The following is a 15,393-nucleotide window of genomic DNA, read 5'->3' as shown; positions in this document are numbered from 1 at the left end:
ATCAGTGTTTACAAATCTATAGATGTGATATTGCCTATTATGGTGTGAAGCACATTTCCTCGCTATCATGCGCTGTGTCCTCCCCCATTTGGTCCGTGTTCGGCCACACATCCTCAGATATGCTGCCTCTACAGATACTCAATGTAATCAGCAAAGTGTTACACACTTTAAGTTCTCATTGAGTCTCACAGCATGCCTATCATTAAAGTGTAATTTGAGGAGATTTAGGAGAGGATGCCGGGCCATGTCAACAGGCTATCTATAGGTTAACTTGTCACTTGAACCAGGTTGGCATCTTAAATGCCAGCAATATTACTGTGGAGGTACGAGTGTAAAGTTCAAAAATGAAAACTTTAAAAATCAGATACTCTTTATCTCTTTTCTGTTAGGTCTATGAATTTTTTTGCACAGTTAAGTTGCAGTTACATATTTTCATGTTGAAATATCTGAGATGTCTCTCAGTATATGGCAGCTTTGTTGGATTATCGGACATTAGCACACAAGACATGCAGAGTTCAGTCATCTCAAATCAGTTGTATTCTCGGACAGACAAAGTGGAATAAGCTTGCTGCAAATCTACACAAACAATGCCCAAATTTCTGACCTGTAAATTTTTCAAAATCCAACTACCTGCTATTTAATTGTGGACTACATATCAAGGTGTGCTACAGTGCCATGGCACTATTTTTACATTGTGAAAGAGAGACTTTCTGACTCCAAACTGAGAATTATCGGTATTCAATTCGAGAAATTGTTACAGTAGTTGCTATTACCTATTTTCTGTAATATTGTCATGTCTTTGACCTAGCCCAATTCTGTTCTTCACGCCAACATTTGCCTTATGTAACTGACTCTGTGTGAGACATTGAGCCTCTGTTGAAGTCAGGGAATATTGGGTTGGACAGATCCGAGCTAGTTGCTGAGCTAATGATGCTCCTGAATGGAATGACACAGGCTATATCCGGCACTGTTTATTTTTTTACTCCCCCAGTACAGAGGTTACAATACATCTCATTGACAGCTCCAACCTGTACCAACAATGCTGGTGATCTAACACAGACAGTGCTGATGAAACAAAGGTCACAACGAGGCAGTCGCAGTGCCATGTGAAACAAAAACGGACAAATCTGTGTGCAACTTGTGAAAATATGTCCAGGTTGTGTATTATGTTGCCCCAAAGTGGTGGAATGTTGAGACATTCTGAGAAGATGCTAGGACATTATGGGGTGTTTGTTCCATGCAGGGTGTGATACGGAGGGCAGGTGGAGGAGGAATATCACCCCGGCAGTAGGCCATGGACGGATCCAAATTTACTACCCAGGTACCCTCCACCCTAGCTATTACCCGACACTACCTGGGTACCCGTTGTAGATATTTAGAGATAGGTACAAACTGTCTGATTTTGAAATGTTTGACCGTAGCCCTGGCAAAATGTATTTAGATACACTGGTAAAACAATCTGGTCATGCATACACTAAGTCAGAAGGAATGGGTGCATTGTCAGAAAGAAATGGGTGCATTGTCAGAAAGAAATGGGAACATTAGTGACTTGTATGTGTAACCATAGAGGTTTAGACAATTTTTGTCATTGAACAATATATCACGTGACTTACCACGAGTCCGGGTAGTCCTGTGGGTACCCGGGTCCTGCTCAGGACCCACCTGAACCGAGTAACCGAGATACCCATCCCAGCTCTACCTGGCAGCGTGTCTGGCCAGCTTGTTTTCTATCCACTCCTTTCCATAATGTGTGGTATTATGGCATTCTATATTTATTTTTATGTAAGTTTTATAATTCAAGAAACGAATAAGATAAGTGGATTTTTTTTTCAGTCTGACATTTTACTTAAAACTGGAACAAATGTTGAAACATTCCAGAACATGTATATTATTTCGTAGGCATATGCAATAGTTACACATTATTAATCAGGTTTAATTCTCCGTTTTGGACTGCTAATTATGTCCCCTTACAGTTGAACCTTTCGGATACGGATACTGTTCTAACCATATTAACACTTGTATTCAACAAGAGCTAGCCAACCTACCTTGTTATCTTGTGACCATGTTATCTTTCAACATTTAGCCAATTAATTACCCTGACAAGGCTCAGTGACTTTGTCCCCTACCTGAGGCCATAGGGAACACGCTTGTTTATGTACTGAGGCACGTGTCAGTGTGTGGGATGTGAAAGGTTGCAGGTCATGTGTCAGGGTCTGGGAATGGCAGCCCCAAGTGGCGTGTGTAAATGGTTAGGTAAACAGGAATAAAGTGGTTTTAATCATGGGTGTATCCCTCCTACAGTCAGTATGCAATGTTGTTTCCGAAAAGTAGAAATTCTACCATGATATGGTGAGAATATTGTTTCTGCTGGGAGCGTGTCCTGTCAAGACTGTTTTCCCATGTCAGTCATGCATGGGCTTTTGTACCACTTTCAATGTAGTGTCTGTCTAATCATCAGTGTTGATGTCATCATAAGACCACGTGTCAAGTATTTGGTATAATGCCTCAAGGAATTTATCAAAGCTTAATTGGTATTATTATAATTCCAAAGGCTTTCTTTTTTAGTATTCAGTGTGCTTTATAATGTTTTGATACAATGATAATTTTCATAATGATAAAATAATTGCATAATATTGCTTTGTGTCACTGCCGTTTTTGTGTAAGGTGTGATTTTGTTTGTTTGTTTGTTGTATAACGCCGCACTCAGCAATATTCGAACTATATGACAGCGGTCTGTAAATAATTAAGTCTGGACCAGACAATCCAGTGATTGAAATCTTGAGCATCGATCCAAGCATCAACCAAGTAAGCGAGCCAGACCACCGGATCCCGTTAGTCACCTCTTACAACAAGCATGGGTTGCTGAAGACCAGTTCTAACCCAGATCATCTTCATGGTTTGTTAGGTGTGAATCATAACAGATCAGTAAGTAGTGCCATGCTATTTTCAGCAAGTGATTTCATATCAACCCTACCCAATTTGCCTCCGTATATTCAGATCCAAGCGGAAGAATGACAAATGATATTGTTTGCCTCAACCATTGGAAGTATTGATTTATTAGCACTTATTCTGAAACAGACCATAACCTAATTTAGACAGAGCATCAGCATCAGCATTCAGTAGGCTGTTCCATTCTATGAGCAGCTTCCCTCCGCTAACCAGGAATGGCTAGAATTGGCACCGGGCATATTGAGAGATCGTTAAGTCAGTGAGGGTAGCAGTGTAGAGGTAGGTGGTTGATCCTTGTGGGGGACAGTCTGGTGGAGTGTTTCCAGACTAGGACAGACAGACACACTTACGGATTACCTGGCCTTTGTACTCTTGTGTTAGATGTGATAGGTTCTGTGGAGCTAGCAGCAGAATTCAGGCAGGAAGTGGAAGGAAGAGCGAGGTGGCCAGTAAGATTGTTTGACAGGTATGTTTGTGCAAATGTATTTTTGCTTGCCTGTGTAACAGATGGGAGACTCTCAGTAACAGATGAGCAGAGGAAACTGATGGAATGTACTATTTGTTGATATTTCACAATTTAGATCATACAGTAAGGAAAGCTGCTTAGCAATGATAATTAGACAACATATATACACTTTTTTATGGGTAATTGATATTTAAAAATAGAGAGTTTGTGTGACCAGCTGAAATGCCTGACCATTAGCTACAAGTGGATGTCCCGAGCTGATGTCATTGGGTGGCGTTGGGGGCTGGTGACACAGCATGGGCATTACTCAGTGCCAGTGTACGTCATTATGTTAATGTCACTGTGCATCTACCGCTGCCTCCTCCATCCAGCAGACCTGCGCCATACTCTAACACAACTAAGAAGAACCCAGCTTCCATTGATTATGCTGGGGGAACCCACGGTCTTCCTGAATCAGTCGGAGACTAGTATTGATCTCTCGCTGCTGCAGGTTGCCTGATTCTCGTGTGTCTGCTTCGACATGTCCTGAATATTTTAGTGATTCTCCTCATTTTTACTCAGTCCAATTTAGATATTGTCTTGCCCTGACTATGGTTTATGAGTTTATTAATTCATTTTCCTTCTTACAAGTGATTATTGTTCACATTGCATTACCGTTCATGTGATGGACCTGGGAGATAGGTGGCAGCAAGGTCCTAGATCAAGAGAGCTTCCTCAAGCACTGTAATCTTCAATATTGCTCTCTTCTGGTATGTACAGATGAGATGGAATACATTCAACATGTATGCTTTCACAGATCATACTACATAAGTGTTTCCAACTAAACAAAAATATATAATATTCTTATTGGAAATAATAAATCATAAATTAAAATATTTTGTTCATCAATAAACTACAGTGATGTATGCTGGACTTGGTTAATTCAGCAAATTATATCAAATCTAGGGACAAATAAAGTCAATTGTTTTTACTTTTTAATTTTGCCAATGATAATGATAATATCGAAAACTGAAACCTCATGCATAATATTCATTCCTGGTATGAATTCATTCACTAGAAAACACATTTTGCAGAACCTTGGAACATTGTGGTGATCACCTCGTATCACCTCGTTACTGGAAAGTCATAAGAGACAGGAAGAAGCAGGCTGCCTCATCTGCTTGTTGCACTGGCTAATCATTGTGTCTTCTTTTTTGCAAGTTTTGAATTAATCGGTCCCTTATGATAATGAATTTGGTAACCAGTGCTTTCCGACAGCTGTATGAATTCACCAGGGCTATCAGGAATGGCAGTTGTTTGCTTATCAAAGTCAGTTTTCCGTGCAGATTTAGCATATGTTTAGCGATACTGCTTCTGCTTGCTCTGTGGCAGTGTCCGCTTCTATACCAGGGCCAACTAGCATGAGTCTCTGTGTCCAGGCTATTGTATGTACATCTAGAATTGACACCAGTCAGGTATCCCTTTGACGCAGTTGTTATATTCCCTCCATCATTCACTAGCCATTTGAAATTTTAACATTTGAGCAGAAATTTTGTATAAGGAAGTTGAGATTCACATGAAGGAGAAGGCCTGGGTTCGATTCCCAACATTGTGAAGCTCATGTCTGGTGTCCCCCACCTTGATATTGCTGGAATATACTCATTCACTCTGTGACCCACTCATTGACAGCTATTTGATTGGTTGGGATAGGTTAATCCAAAGATTGCTGGAAAGACTAGATCATGGACTAGATCTGCAGACTGTTTGAGTGACAAATTCAATTCACAATTGTTCATGGAACTCTAGTTCTAAACTACTACATGGCACTCCCATCACCCTGCCAGACACAATGCATGGCTCTCCCATCTCCCTACCAGACACAATGCATGGCTCTCCCATCTCCCTGCCAGACACAATGCATGGCTCTCCCATCTCCCTGCCAGACACAATGCATGGCTCTCCCATCTCCCTGCCAGACACAATGCATGGCTCTCCCATCTCCCTGCCAGACACAGTGCATGGCTCTCCCATCTCCCTGCCAGACACAATGCATGGCTCTCCCATCTCCCTGCCAGACACAATGCATGGCACTCCTATCTCCCTACCAGACTCAGTCTGTGGTGGTTATCAAACCACTGCATATAGCTGGTGTGGTTTACAAGATGATTCAAGACTTCTACTACAGACAGGCGTGGCAGGTGTGCTTGGCATGGAACCCATCCAAGGAATGTGTGCAGTTTGATAATTACCAAGTCAGCAGTTTGAAGCAGCTACCTACTGGCTCCACAGACAGGTGTATGGAGGAGGCAGGGGACCCCTGCTTCTCACAGTTCTGTGGAATAACCACTCAAAATAGTCTTGCCGGAATGCAGGAGTAGGTCACCGTAACAGGATAGGGTTCCCTGCAGATACCGTGAAGGGAAGAAATGTTGACTACAACAATGATGACTGCTGTGCTACCTGCACCTGTTGTTCCAGTGTGCACTACTGCATGTGGTGTTACACCAATGATAGTCATTGATGATTGATTGTGACATTGAGGTATGTTGGTATAGGTCAGGTCCCCATCCAAGCTCAACCCGGCAGACTTGGGATTGATCATGTGCATGATCTCACCTCATGTGCACCTCTAAATTGGATACTTCATTAACAAATCGATAGATAAGACCACCCGTACACTTTCTGAGATGCAGCTTAATGTTACATGCCTCTACATATCAGCCAGATCAGTCACACTTGCCTCTTAGAAGAAACTGCCATCATATTGCTGGATTTTTGCTGTGCGCGGTGTTAAACAACAAACAAACCAAACAAACGTAGAAGAACTGAGTCTGTGGAGGAACCAAACATCATCAGGGTCACCATTCGACTCCACTACAAAATATATCACATGAATACATTTTGTCCGGAATATTGACAGTGTGAACTCTCCGTCTAATAGACGGCACTTACTTCTATTCTCCAGTGGCACCATACACCATGCATTAAAGAAGTTAAGCATATGCTATTGATATGCTGAGCTTTTACAGAAACTCTTGATCCTACTGTTGGCAGCATGGTGTTGCTGTCGATAAGGGGTTCCACTTGATATGTAGCAGCAATTGATGAAACAGGTGGACTTGAGATATATCCAAGCGCAGTCATGCCCCGCTTATACGGACTTCTCCCGGACCAAATAATTACTATATAAATTTTCCGTATATACGGAAATTCAGTTTCCGGAACCGGAGGGTCATTTTCATACACAAAACACTGAAATGCACACAAAATTGTCTCACTTACCCGGACAATACACTTCCGCTGGTGGTAATCCTTTGATTCGTGAGAAGTCAATTAACCAAGTGACACTGAGTTACGTTTGAGACGAGCTTGATTATTGTACATGTAATCCCCTCCAACCCACTACAGTCACTCACAAGGAAGCTTGTGCTTGTATAGAGACCTTGATTACATATTACGAGAACACAGGCGATCTGGACAATTTGGAATTATTGTTTAAAATTCAAACCTCAAAATGTGGTAAAGTTCAAACTTCCATGACAGATTTTTGGAAACTTTTACGTCTTGAATAAAGATTGAGTGGATGTATCTGTTTGCTCTGTCATCTGTCATGAGTTGCATAATTGAAGGGAAGTAACTCTTCCAGTAAGAAGCTGGTTTCAGTTATACGGAAATTGGTTTATACGGACAAATTGTGAAATGATGCAAGTGTCAGTATAAACGAGGCACGACTGTATACAGTATATAGACATAGTTTGATATAAATAGCACTGGAGCAGCACAAGGACAGGCTGTCCAGACTGCTCTGTGTTCGAGCTTCTCTTGATCCCTTTCTATCGATCCCTTCTTTCATATAATTGTAATATTGATATTGTCCCCGTTCTTGCGAGCAACAAACTATAGATCTGTAATGTCATGTGTTAAAGTAAGTATTATACAAGGAATATGGATATATGAGTGGTAAACATTCAACATATATCACACTTAATTACAGTTGTGCGGACAAAGTAATGACAATACTGAACTGGATTACTTGTGGTCAGTTCCTGGTTGAAGGCATAGCTGGTGTAAAGTGCCATCAAAACACCCATGTACATCCACTCTGTCACATTCCCTGCCAATATTCCTGTGTTAGTATTGTCCAGGGCACTGTGAACTTAGTAACATTCGTACAGTCAGCCTGACAGCCAATGGTTTGAGTTGTACACATCATGTCTGTGTTGCAATGTCATCTAGGGCCCTACCCAGTCAACCGTGACTCTATACACAGTTGCACGGTGAGGGAATCATGGCAACATGGCGTTTACTGCCTGTTGTATGTGGGAGACGCCATCTTCCTTGCAGATAGTCAAAAACAAGCATCTGCCTATTGATGAAGTTGGAGGTCATTGATCAAAGATAATTTGGCGTAACAAAGGCATTTATTGTTTTTTTATCAAGCAAAAAGATTGAGTGAAATGTTCAGTAAGATTGGATTGAAATGTTCTGGTAGATATTGATATATTGATATAATAATGAGGTTTAAGTTATTATATATATTGTAGCTGTTATCTGCACAATAACAGCCTGTATATATATGTACAATAGCGTATGTATAGCCTGGCAAATTGATCTATGCAGACCATTGGGATTGGTGAAATGTGTGTTTTTGTATATATTTGATGTGAGCAACTCAATTGATCTTCAGCTGCCACATGAATATTATTTTTGTAGATTCAGTTTGTAAATGGTAAAAAAAGAACATATTGTTGTTTCATGATTGTTGGTATTTCTTTTCTTCTCAGGCTACTGTTTCAGTTACTATGTGCGAGATACAACTGTACTTACTGAATATAGGGGAGGTGTGATAGCCTAGTGGTTTTAGTGGTTTGCTTGTCACGCCAAAGACCCCGGTTCCATTCTCCACATTGGTACAATGTGTGAAGCCCGTTTCTGGTGTCCCCCCACCGTGATATTGCTGAAATTTTCCTAAATCGGTGTAAAATGATTCTCACTGACTACAGTATATGGGTCTGAAGCAACCCATCTTAACATACTTATGTGGTCAGGCAGGGTGACTTGGTCGTTGCATGTTATATCCCAATTGTGTGGATAGATGTTCATGTCAGTCACTGAATTATAAGGTCCAGACTTCATTATGGAAAGACCTCCATCATATTGCTGGAATATTGCTGAGTGGGATATTAAGAAACAAACAAATCTAACTATGTCTAAAAATGTGCGCCACTGTGCTTCAAGTACAGCAGTACCTATCACAGAGTGTAGAACTAGAACTGATGGGCTACAAAGTAAGGACTGAGCACATTCTTTACATTTCCCTCCAACCAGAATATACACATGGTGCTATCTTCTGCCTGCTGCAAGGGGGAAACCGATAGGCTCAGTGATAAGGAAGATTTGTGATTTAGATAGGCTTCCTTCTGAGAACTTAATAAAAATTCTTCCTTGTAATACAATCTTGTTCTTATCTGAAATGGAAAAGAAGATACATATTAAGAAATGTTTTCAATTTTTAGCTGAAATAGGATGACTCATGTCAATCCATGTCTTTAGCCAGTTTGTGACGACAGCAAGTTGGATAGGGGGGACAGTCTGTTTTGTCAAACTTGAGAAAGGTTAAGTGTGACTTACCTGAATGAAATCACTGGAAAGTGTGTATTGCCATTGCTGGACTTGAATGAAAACTGTTATCACAAGTTGGAACTGTGTGTTGTGAGCTTAGCATTAAAGCAGCATGTTCAAATAGGGTATGTGACTTATTGGATTTGGAAGAAGGAAATGATGGTCACATTAGCTAGATGATCAAAGGGTTATTATGCCACACAGAAACTATATCGAACATGGTAACACATTCACACAGCTACATCCGAAGGTGTCTGAAGGCTTAATAAGTTACTGCTACAGAATCGTAGAATGTGGCAGAATTTGAATTTGATGTAACCCTGTTGGTCTGGAAACCCAGTTTTCCAGGCAATTATCATCAGGAGCATCTACATCAAAAGGACTCATCGCAGTGATCTTGACAATTTGCCCAGGAACAGTACTGTCTGGCTGAGTGGAGGTTTACTGTGTTTTCATGTTGTCATGGAAATCCAAAACATACCAGAACCAGGAGTGTTTTATCACCAGCAAAGCCTAGTGTCGTGGGAGGGGCCTGTGCAGACAATGCATGTGGCTCAAGGGTTCATTGTATATGCTGGTGTCACCGCTTGGGACACTAATCCTGGCCAAAAGACCAATTGATTGACTAGATTAGAACAATTTGTACTACAACGTGTGAACTCCTGAACTATATTGAGGAGACAAGGTGATCAATGGGGAGATTATAAGAGAGATCCCAAACACTGAAGACATGGATTTAGCTTATCAGAGCTCAGAGGAGCAATTGACACTCAAAGGCCTGGCAAAGATCTTGGCATTACCTGCTGGACTCTTGATTGAATATTGTAATAGAATCCTATGCCCAATGTGTCCTGTACCCAATTTGAGCATTAAGTAAGTGGTGAGAGATGTCCGGAAACCTCCATATCTGCATTCTACATACCTGTACATGTGTCATTGGAAGAGCTGGGGTATCAGCAAGTTCTAACTCAGTTTCACGCAATACTTTACAGGGTTGGACCTTGACTTACGCAAGTGGGAATCCAGGGTCCCTACAGGCAATTTGAGGGTCCTGTGAAGTGAGGAAGTGGTGTAGTGTACTGTACGTTTTGATAATTACATTAGAGCCTGGAATGAATCAATGATCATGTGGACAGTAGTCATGATTGATGGAGGAAATGACAGACACGCATAACTGCTCTTGATCCACTGTAGGTACAAAGAATATAATTGTGCATCTGTCAGGATGCAGTATGTTCTTTTTCTGCGACCAATCTCAACATTTGTGCGTCACATGAAAACTCAAGTTCATCTATCAAATTCTTATGATGTTGTTGTCCAACATATGGTTTGATTGTTTACACATGCATATTCAGGGATTCATCTAGGTGTTCTCAGAGGCAGATATTCAAGCCAAAGTCAACAGTAGAAGTTGGTGAAAACTCCCATTTTGTGAATTTGAAATTTCCCAAATGTTTTGGATTATAACTGTTAAGTTTAACTGCACAAAGGTGATTTGTCTTTTACTGATAAACTAGGACAAATAAAGAGGTTAATGCGTTTTTATGTAAACTTGATTTCTTTGAATGCAATCCTAAGTTTGAAACAGAATGTTGCTTTTTTTCTCATTCCTCCTGCCACAGGCACTTAATTTGAAATCCTATGTAAATCAAGACTGAAGAAATGGAAGAGCTTTTCATCACCGCAGATGGTTGGTGGGTAGTGTTTATTTTGATATAATATTGAGTGTTATCCTGTGAAGTACATCTGGTAAGATATTCAAGAACTGATGTCAGTCAAGTTGGTTGCTTGAGACCCAATGGTACCATATCTTATCCATGTAAATTAGTATCTCTGCATAATGCTAAATAATGCTAAGTAATATCTTAAATCAGGTTTTCCATGGCTGATAATATTTACCACATTTCAAACATCAGTGTACAAGTTTGAAAGTTTAACATTTCAGTAACATTGAGATGCGATATATTTCAAAGTAACATATTCATTATGAGCCTGATGGAAGGGCCAAGTTCCGTTGTATTGAGGATGGTATTCCTAAAATGAGGAACAGGATGGGGCGTTCCTGCTGCCAGCGATCGCCAGGTAATGGGTGTTCTCCCTTGACCCATATCCTACATCTGACACTGGCAACTTCCCCAGGAACAGAAGCCATCTGGAAGCCATATTGAATAATCCTTGTTACCAAGACTGGGATTTGATGAGATACAAGTGGGCGGCAAGTACGAGGACAGAATGTAGTTTCACTGTTAGTGGGGAAAACTACATCTCCTATGTCATATGACCAGACTTATCGCTACTTGATCTGTATTTGTATTTGAGTTTGTATTTGTTGGTGTATATCTGCAGTGTGTACAAAATAACACAGAAGAAGGTTCTGATTGGACCTCTGTCTTTATCTTTATGTGATGTAGCACTGTGGTTAAAGCATTTTCTTGTCATGCCATTAAAATGGGTTCTATTCCTCAGATGTATAAAGCTCATTTCTCATGATCCCCGCCATAATGTTGCTAATATTTCTAACAGTGGCATAAAACCCAACTCACTCACTATCAGCTGAAGTAGTATAAGTACTGCTTTCGCCCAGAATACCTTCATGACTTTTAATCTTCACATCAGTTGGTAACAGTTTTTTTTTCTCTTTCTGTTAAAATGTTTGTCTTGTTCAATGATTCAGGAATGTGACAAGTATACAAAAAGAATTGTGCACGTGAAGAATTGTTGTTTATATAATTCTACAGTACATTATGAGATGTAGACAACTGTAAGTCTGCAAGGATGGTGGTTAACAATGATGACCCAACTGAAGCCCCTGTTATGAATGTAATCATAACAATGATACAAAACAATGGTAGCTATGTGGAAGCCATCCCTGTGTCGGCAAGGGTTTAGCCTGCACAGAACACAAGCAGTGATGCCCATCACTGACTGGGATCCCTCGTAATCTGTGATTGATGCAGAACGCTCTCACTTCATTTGATTGTTGTAGAGACACAGATTTGTGTAGCCCATGCTACATCAACTGAATATAAGACACAATGATGTGCCATTAATCTTCTTGTCTAGTGACTCACCAAGTAAGTGAGTCTCTCAAGGACACAAAGCTAATGAATATTGAGTTGCTTGGGGTGCTTGCCTGTCTGCTGATCACATTTGGTATTCCTCGATGATGATTCTCCTTTTTAGGATGTTTCCCTATTTCAAAGACCAAGAAACAACATTATGTAAAATCCTTTTTCTGAAAAAGCCTCTCATTGATGCTACCCACATCCTTTTGTAGAAGGAATTGTCTGTACAGTAACCATAGCAACTCCACTGAACCTTGATGTTTCAATATAGATTGTTCCAAGGCTAATGTCACAGGCAGAAATTACACTTGATCATGCTGTATTATGCGGCAGGAGCAGGGTGTGAATCACACATGTTGCAAATACATTTTCAGTCTTTGTCACCAAAATTTGCATAAAATCAATAGGTGTCTAAATGACAATGTTGATTTGAACAACTACAACCATTACTCACAGCTTGGAACATATGGCGATCATTGATCATGGCAGAGTGGAGTAACGAGTCCATCCCCTGCATTTACATTGTCAACACGTCGCCTTAGATCACCCTGACCAACCCGCCCCTCCCACAGTTCTTTGTCACTGGCGATGCAGATGTTGTCCTTAATTCTGTGCCGGCAACGTTCATGTCGTAAATGTTCTTCACTTTCTTCTTTGTTCCTCTGAAGTGGAAGAAAATTAAAAGAGGAGAGGGTACATTTATCTCCTTGAATTATTGCCACCAAGCACAGATCCCAGAGAAGGTAATCAGTGAGTTACCACCAGTGGAAGAAGAGCAGGGCTATACACAGGTGTAAGGGACACGGTCGTCACACAGGCCTTGTCTTTGTGGGTTACACAGGGTATTGCTGGTTGATGGTCCATATGCCCTCAAGACAAATATATTATCAAGCATGTCGTCAGTTTTACTGAGTTTGTAATCACAAAAGAGTCCAATGTTAAAATAGGTAGTGTACTCAGGGTTCTATTATTAGTTAAAATAGGTAGTGTACTTAGGGTTCTATTATTGGTTAAAATAGGAAGTGTATTCAGGGTTCTATTATTGGTTAAAATAGGAAGTGTACTCAGGGTTCTATTATTGGTTAAAATAGGAAGTATATTCAGGGTTCTATTATTGGTTAAAATAGGAAGTATATTCAGGGTTCTATTATTGGTTAAAATAGGTAGTGTACTCAGGGTTCTATTATTGGTTAAAATAGGTAGTGTACTCAGGGTTCTATTATTGGTTAAAATAGGAAGTGTACTCAGGGTTCTATTATTGGTTAAAATAGGAAGTGTACTCAGGGTTCTATTATTGGTTAAAATAGGAAGTGTACTCAGGGTTCTATTATTGGTTAAAATAGGAAGTGTACTCAGGGTTCTATTATTGGTTAAAATAGGAAGTGTATTCAGGGTTCTATTATTAGTTAAAATAGGAAGTGTACTCAGGGTTCTATTATTGGTTAAAATAGGAAGTGCACTCAGGGTTCTATTATTGGTTAAAATAGGAAGTGTACTCAGGGTTCTATTATTGGTTAAAATAGGAAGTGTACTCAGGGTTTTACTATTGGTTAAAATAGGAAGTGCACTCAGGGTTCTATTATTGGTTAAAATAGGAAGTGTACTCAGGGTTCTATTATTGGTTAAAATAGGAAGTGTACTCAGGGTTCTATTATTGGTTAAAATAGGAAGTGTACTCAGGGTTCTATTATTGGTTAAAATAGGAAGTGCACTCAGGGTTCTATTATTGGTTAAAATAGGAAGTGTACTCAGGGTTCTATTATTGGTTAAAATAGGAAGTGTACTCAGGGTTTTACTATTGGTTAAAATAGGAAGTGCACTCAGGGTTCTATTATTGGTTAAAATAGGAAGTGTACTCAGGGTTCTATTATTGGTTAAAATAGGAAGTGTACTCAGGGTTCTATTATTGGTTAAAATAGGAAGTGTACTCAGGGTTTTACTATTGGGGATGAATGTTGGAACAGGACATGGATTATATTTTGCCTGTTCTTCCTTCTGTACTGCTAGTATGAGTCTGAGTGACCCGGGGGCCTGTGTGGAGCCACTGACTTGCTCACATGGGGGAAGTGGGCGTGGCACCCTGTTGACTCATGTCAGCTGGTAGGAGTGTCGACCCAAGATTTGAATGAACCATCCTGGTGAAGATTTGACTGTAAGCAGTTTTGTGGATGGGATTCTGAGTTGAATACTAGTGTTGAGAGTTGAAGATATAGATGGACATATTTATGAACACATGTAAGCTTCAGGACCTCTTTATGATGGGAAGTGAGATGTGTCAAAGGACAGGAGGAGATATAAAAAACCATCCCATAAATGATGTTCATGTTGACAGATATAATTACTGAAAAGCTTTTATTTCCAATCATCAGGATGACTCATGGAGGGTTGAGTGGGTGGAATGACCAGTGCAGCTTCACTCACAACCTTTGCATTTGGATTTTGGCTTTATTAGCCTCAGGTGTCATATATTATACCACCTACAGTGTGGGTTTATATTTTTCATTCAATGCAGATAATTGGTGTTTTATGCTTGTTATAAATGTCTTGTATGAGGGGGTAAATTATGAATTTGGATGTCCTCCAATGTTTGTTATTGTTTATGGCTGTCTTTGATAAAGTTTGGTGTTTGGTTAACTCCTTTTGGCAAGATTTCTTGATGCAACCATTTTTGCCTGGACAAGTCAGTTGGTTGTAAGAAGGTCCATGATGAAAGAAGGCATTACTGAAGGCATAGCTGTGGTACAAGGAAGATGTTAGCAAGGTTGGCAGACTGAGGAATGTGACACTGACGATGTGAAGAGCATTCTGTGAGGACACATTCATAACACGATAGCTGCAATTTGCATTCAGTTAATTGTTCCGACCACAGCCACTATATGCCGGGTGTTGCCATGTCTTGTAGGCGGCAGTCACCACTAATACTGCTGTACACACAGGCACCATTTGCCAAGCTGTGATAGGTGTGAGGGTTAATGAGGTAATTGGCCTAACTCAAGTTGTTACCTCAGTTCTGTGTAGTGGAGGTGTGTAAGTGCCAGATGCACACTGTGAGTCACTACAATTGTAAGATGGACAAAAGATGCATCAGGTTACATAGCATTTCATTGCAGCAGGCTTCTCACGGCTGTGTGGCCACACTGGATGCAACAACGGAAAGGTTATCTCCCAGACACAGGGCTCGTGATTCCCTGGTATTTCTTCATGAGAAACGCATCCTGTGAGATACCAGGAATCCCAGGGAAACAAAAGACAGATAATATATAAATATACATGCGTTATTTTGCAGTTAAAATTAAAATATGCTGATATTAA

At 40.3% G+C, this 15,393-nt stretch overlaps 1 protein-coding gene across 7 annotated transcripts in view; it reads left to right on the top strand.

Moving 5' to 3' along the window:
• LOC139445786 (neuroglian-like) overlaps positions 1-15,393 on the top strand; it is a 77,552-nt gene that overhangs the window by 20,774 nt on the left and 41,385 nt on the right. For 4 of the 7 annotated variants that reach the window (XM_071227009.1, XM_071227010.1, XM_071227008.1 and 1 more), the window contains exon 1: positions 3,149-3,415. The exons of the other annotated variants lie outside the window; for them this stretch is intronic. The gene's annotated coding sequence lies outside the window, so the exon portion shown is untranslated. Of the gene's footprint in view, positions 1-3,148; positions 3,416-15,393 lie in introns of those variants that run through there. 7 annotated transcript variants of the gene reach the window in all.

Source organism: Haliotis cracherodii, unplaced genomic scaffold (assembly GCF_022045235.1).
Source record: "Haliotis cracherodii isolate W230 unplaced genomic scaffold, xgHalCrac1.p SCAF_6, whole genome shotgun sequence".
Lineage (NCBI taxonomy): Eukaryota > Metazoa > Mollusca > Gastropoda > Lepetellida > Haliotidae > Haliotis > Haliotis cracherodii.
The sequence above is the reverse complement of the archived record's forward strand: the minus strand, read 5'-3'. Positions and strand labels throughout refer to the sequence as shown.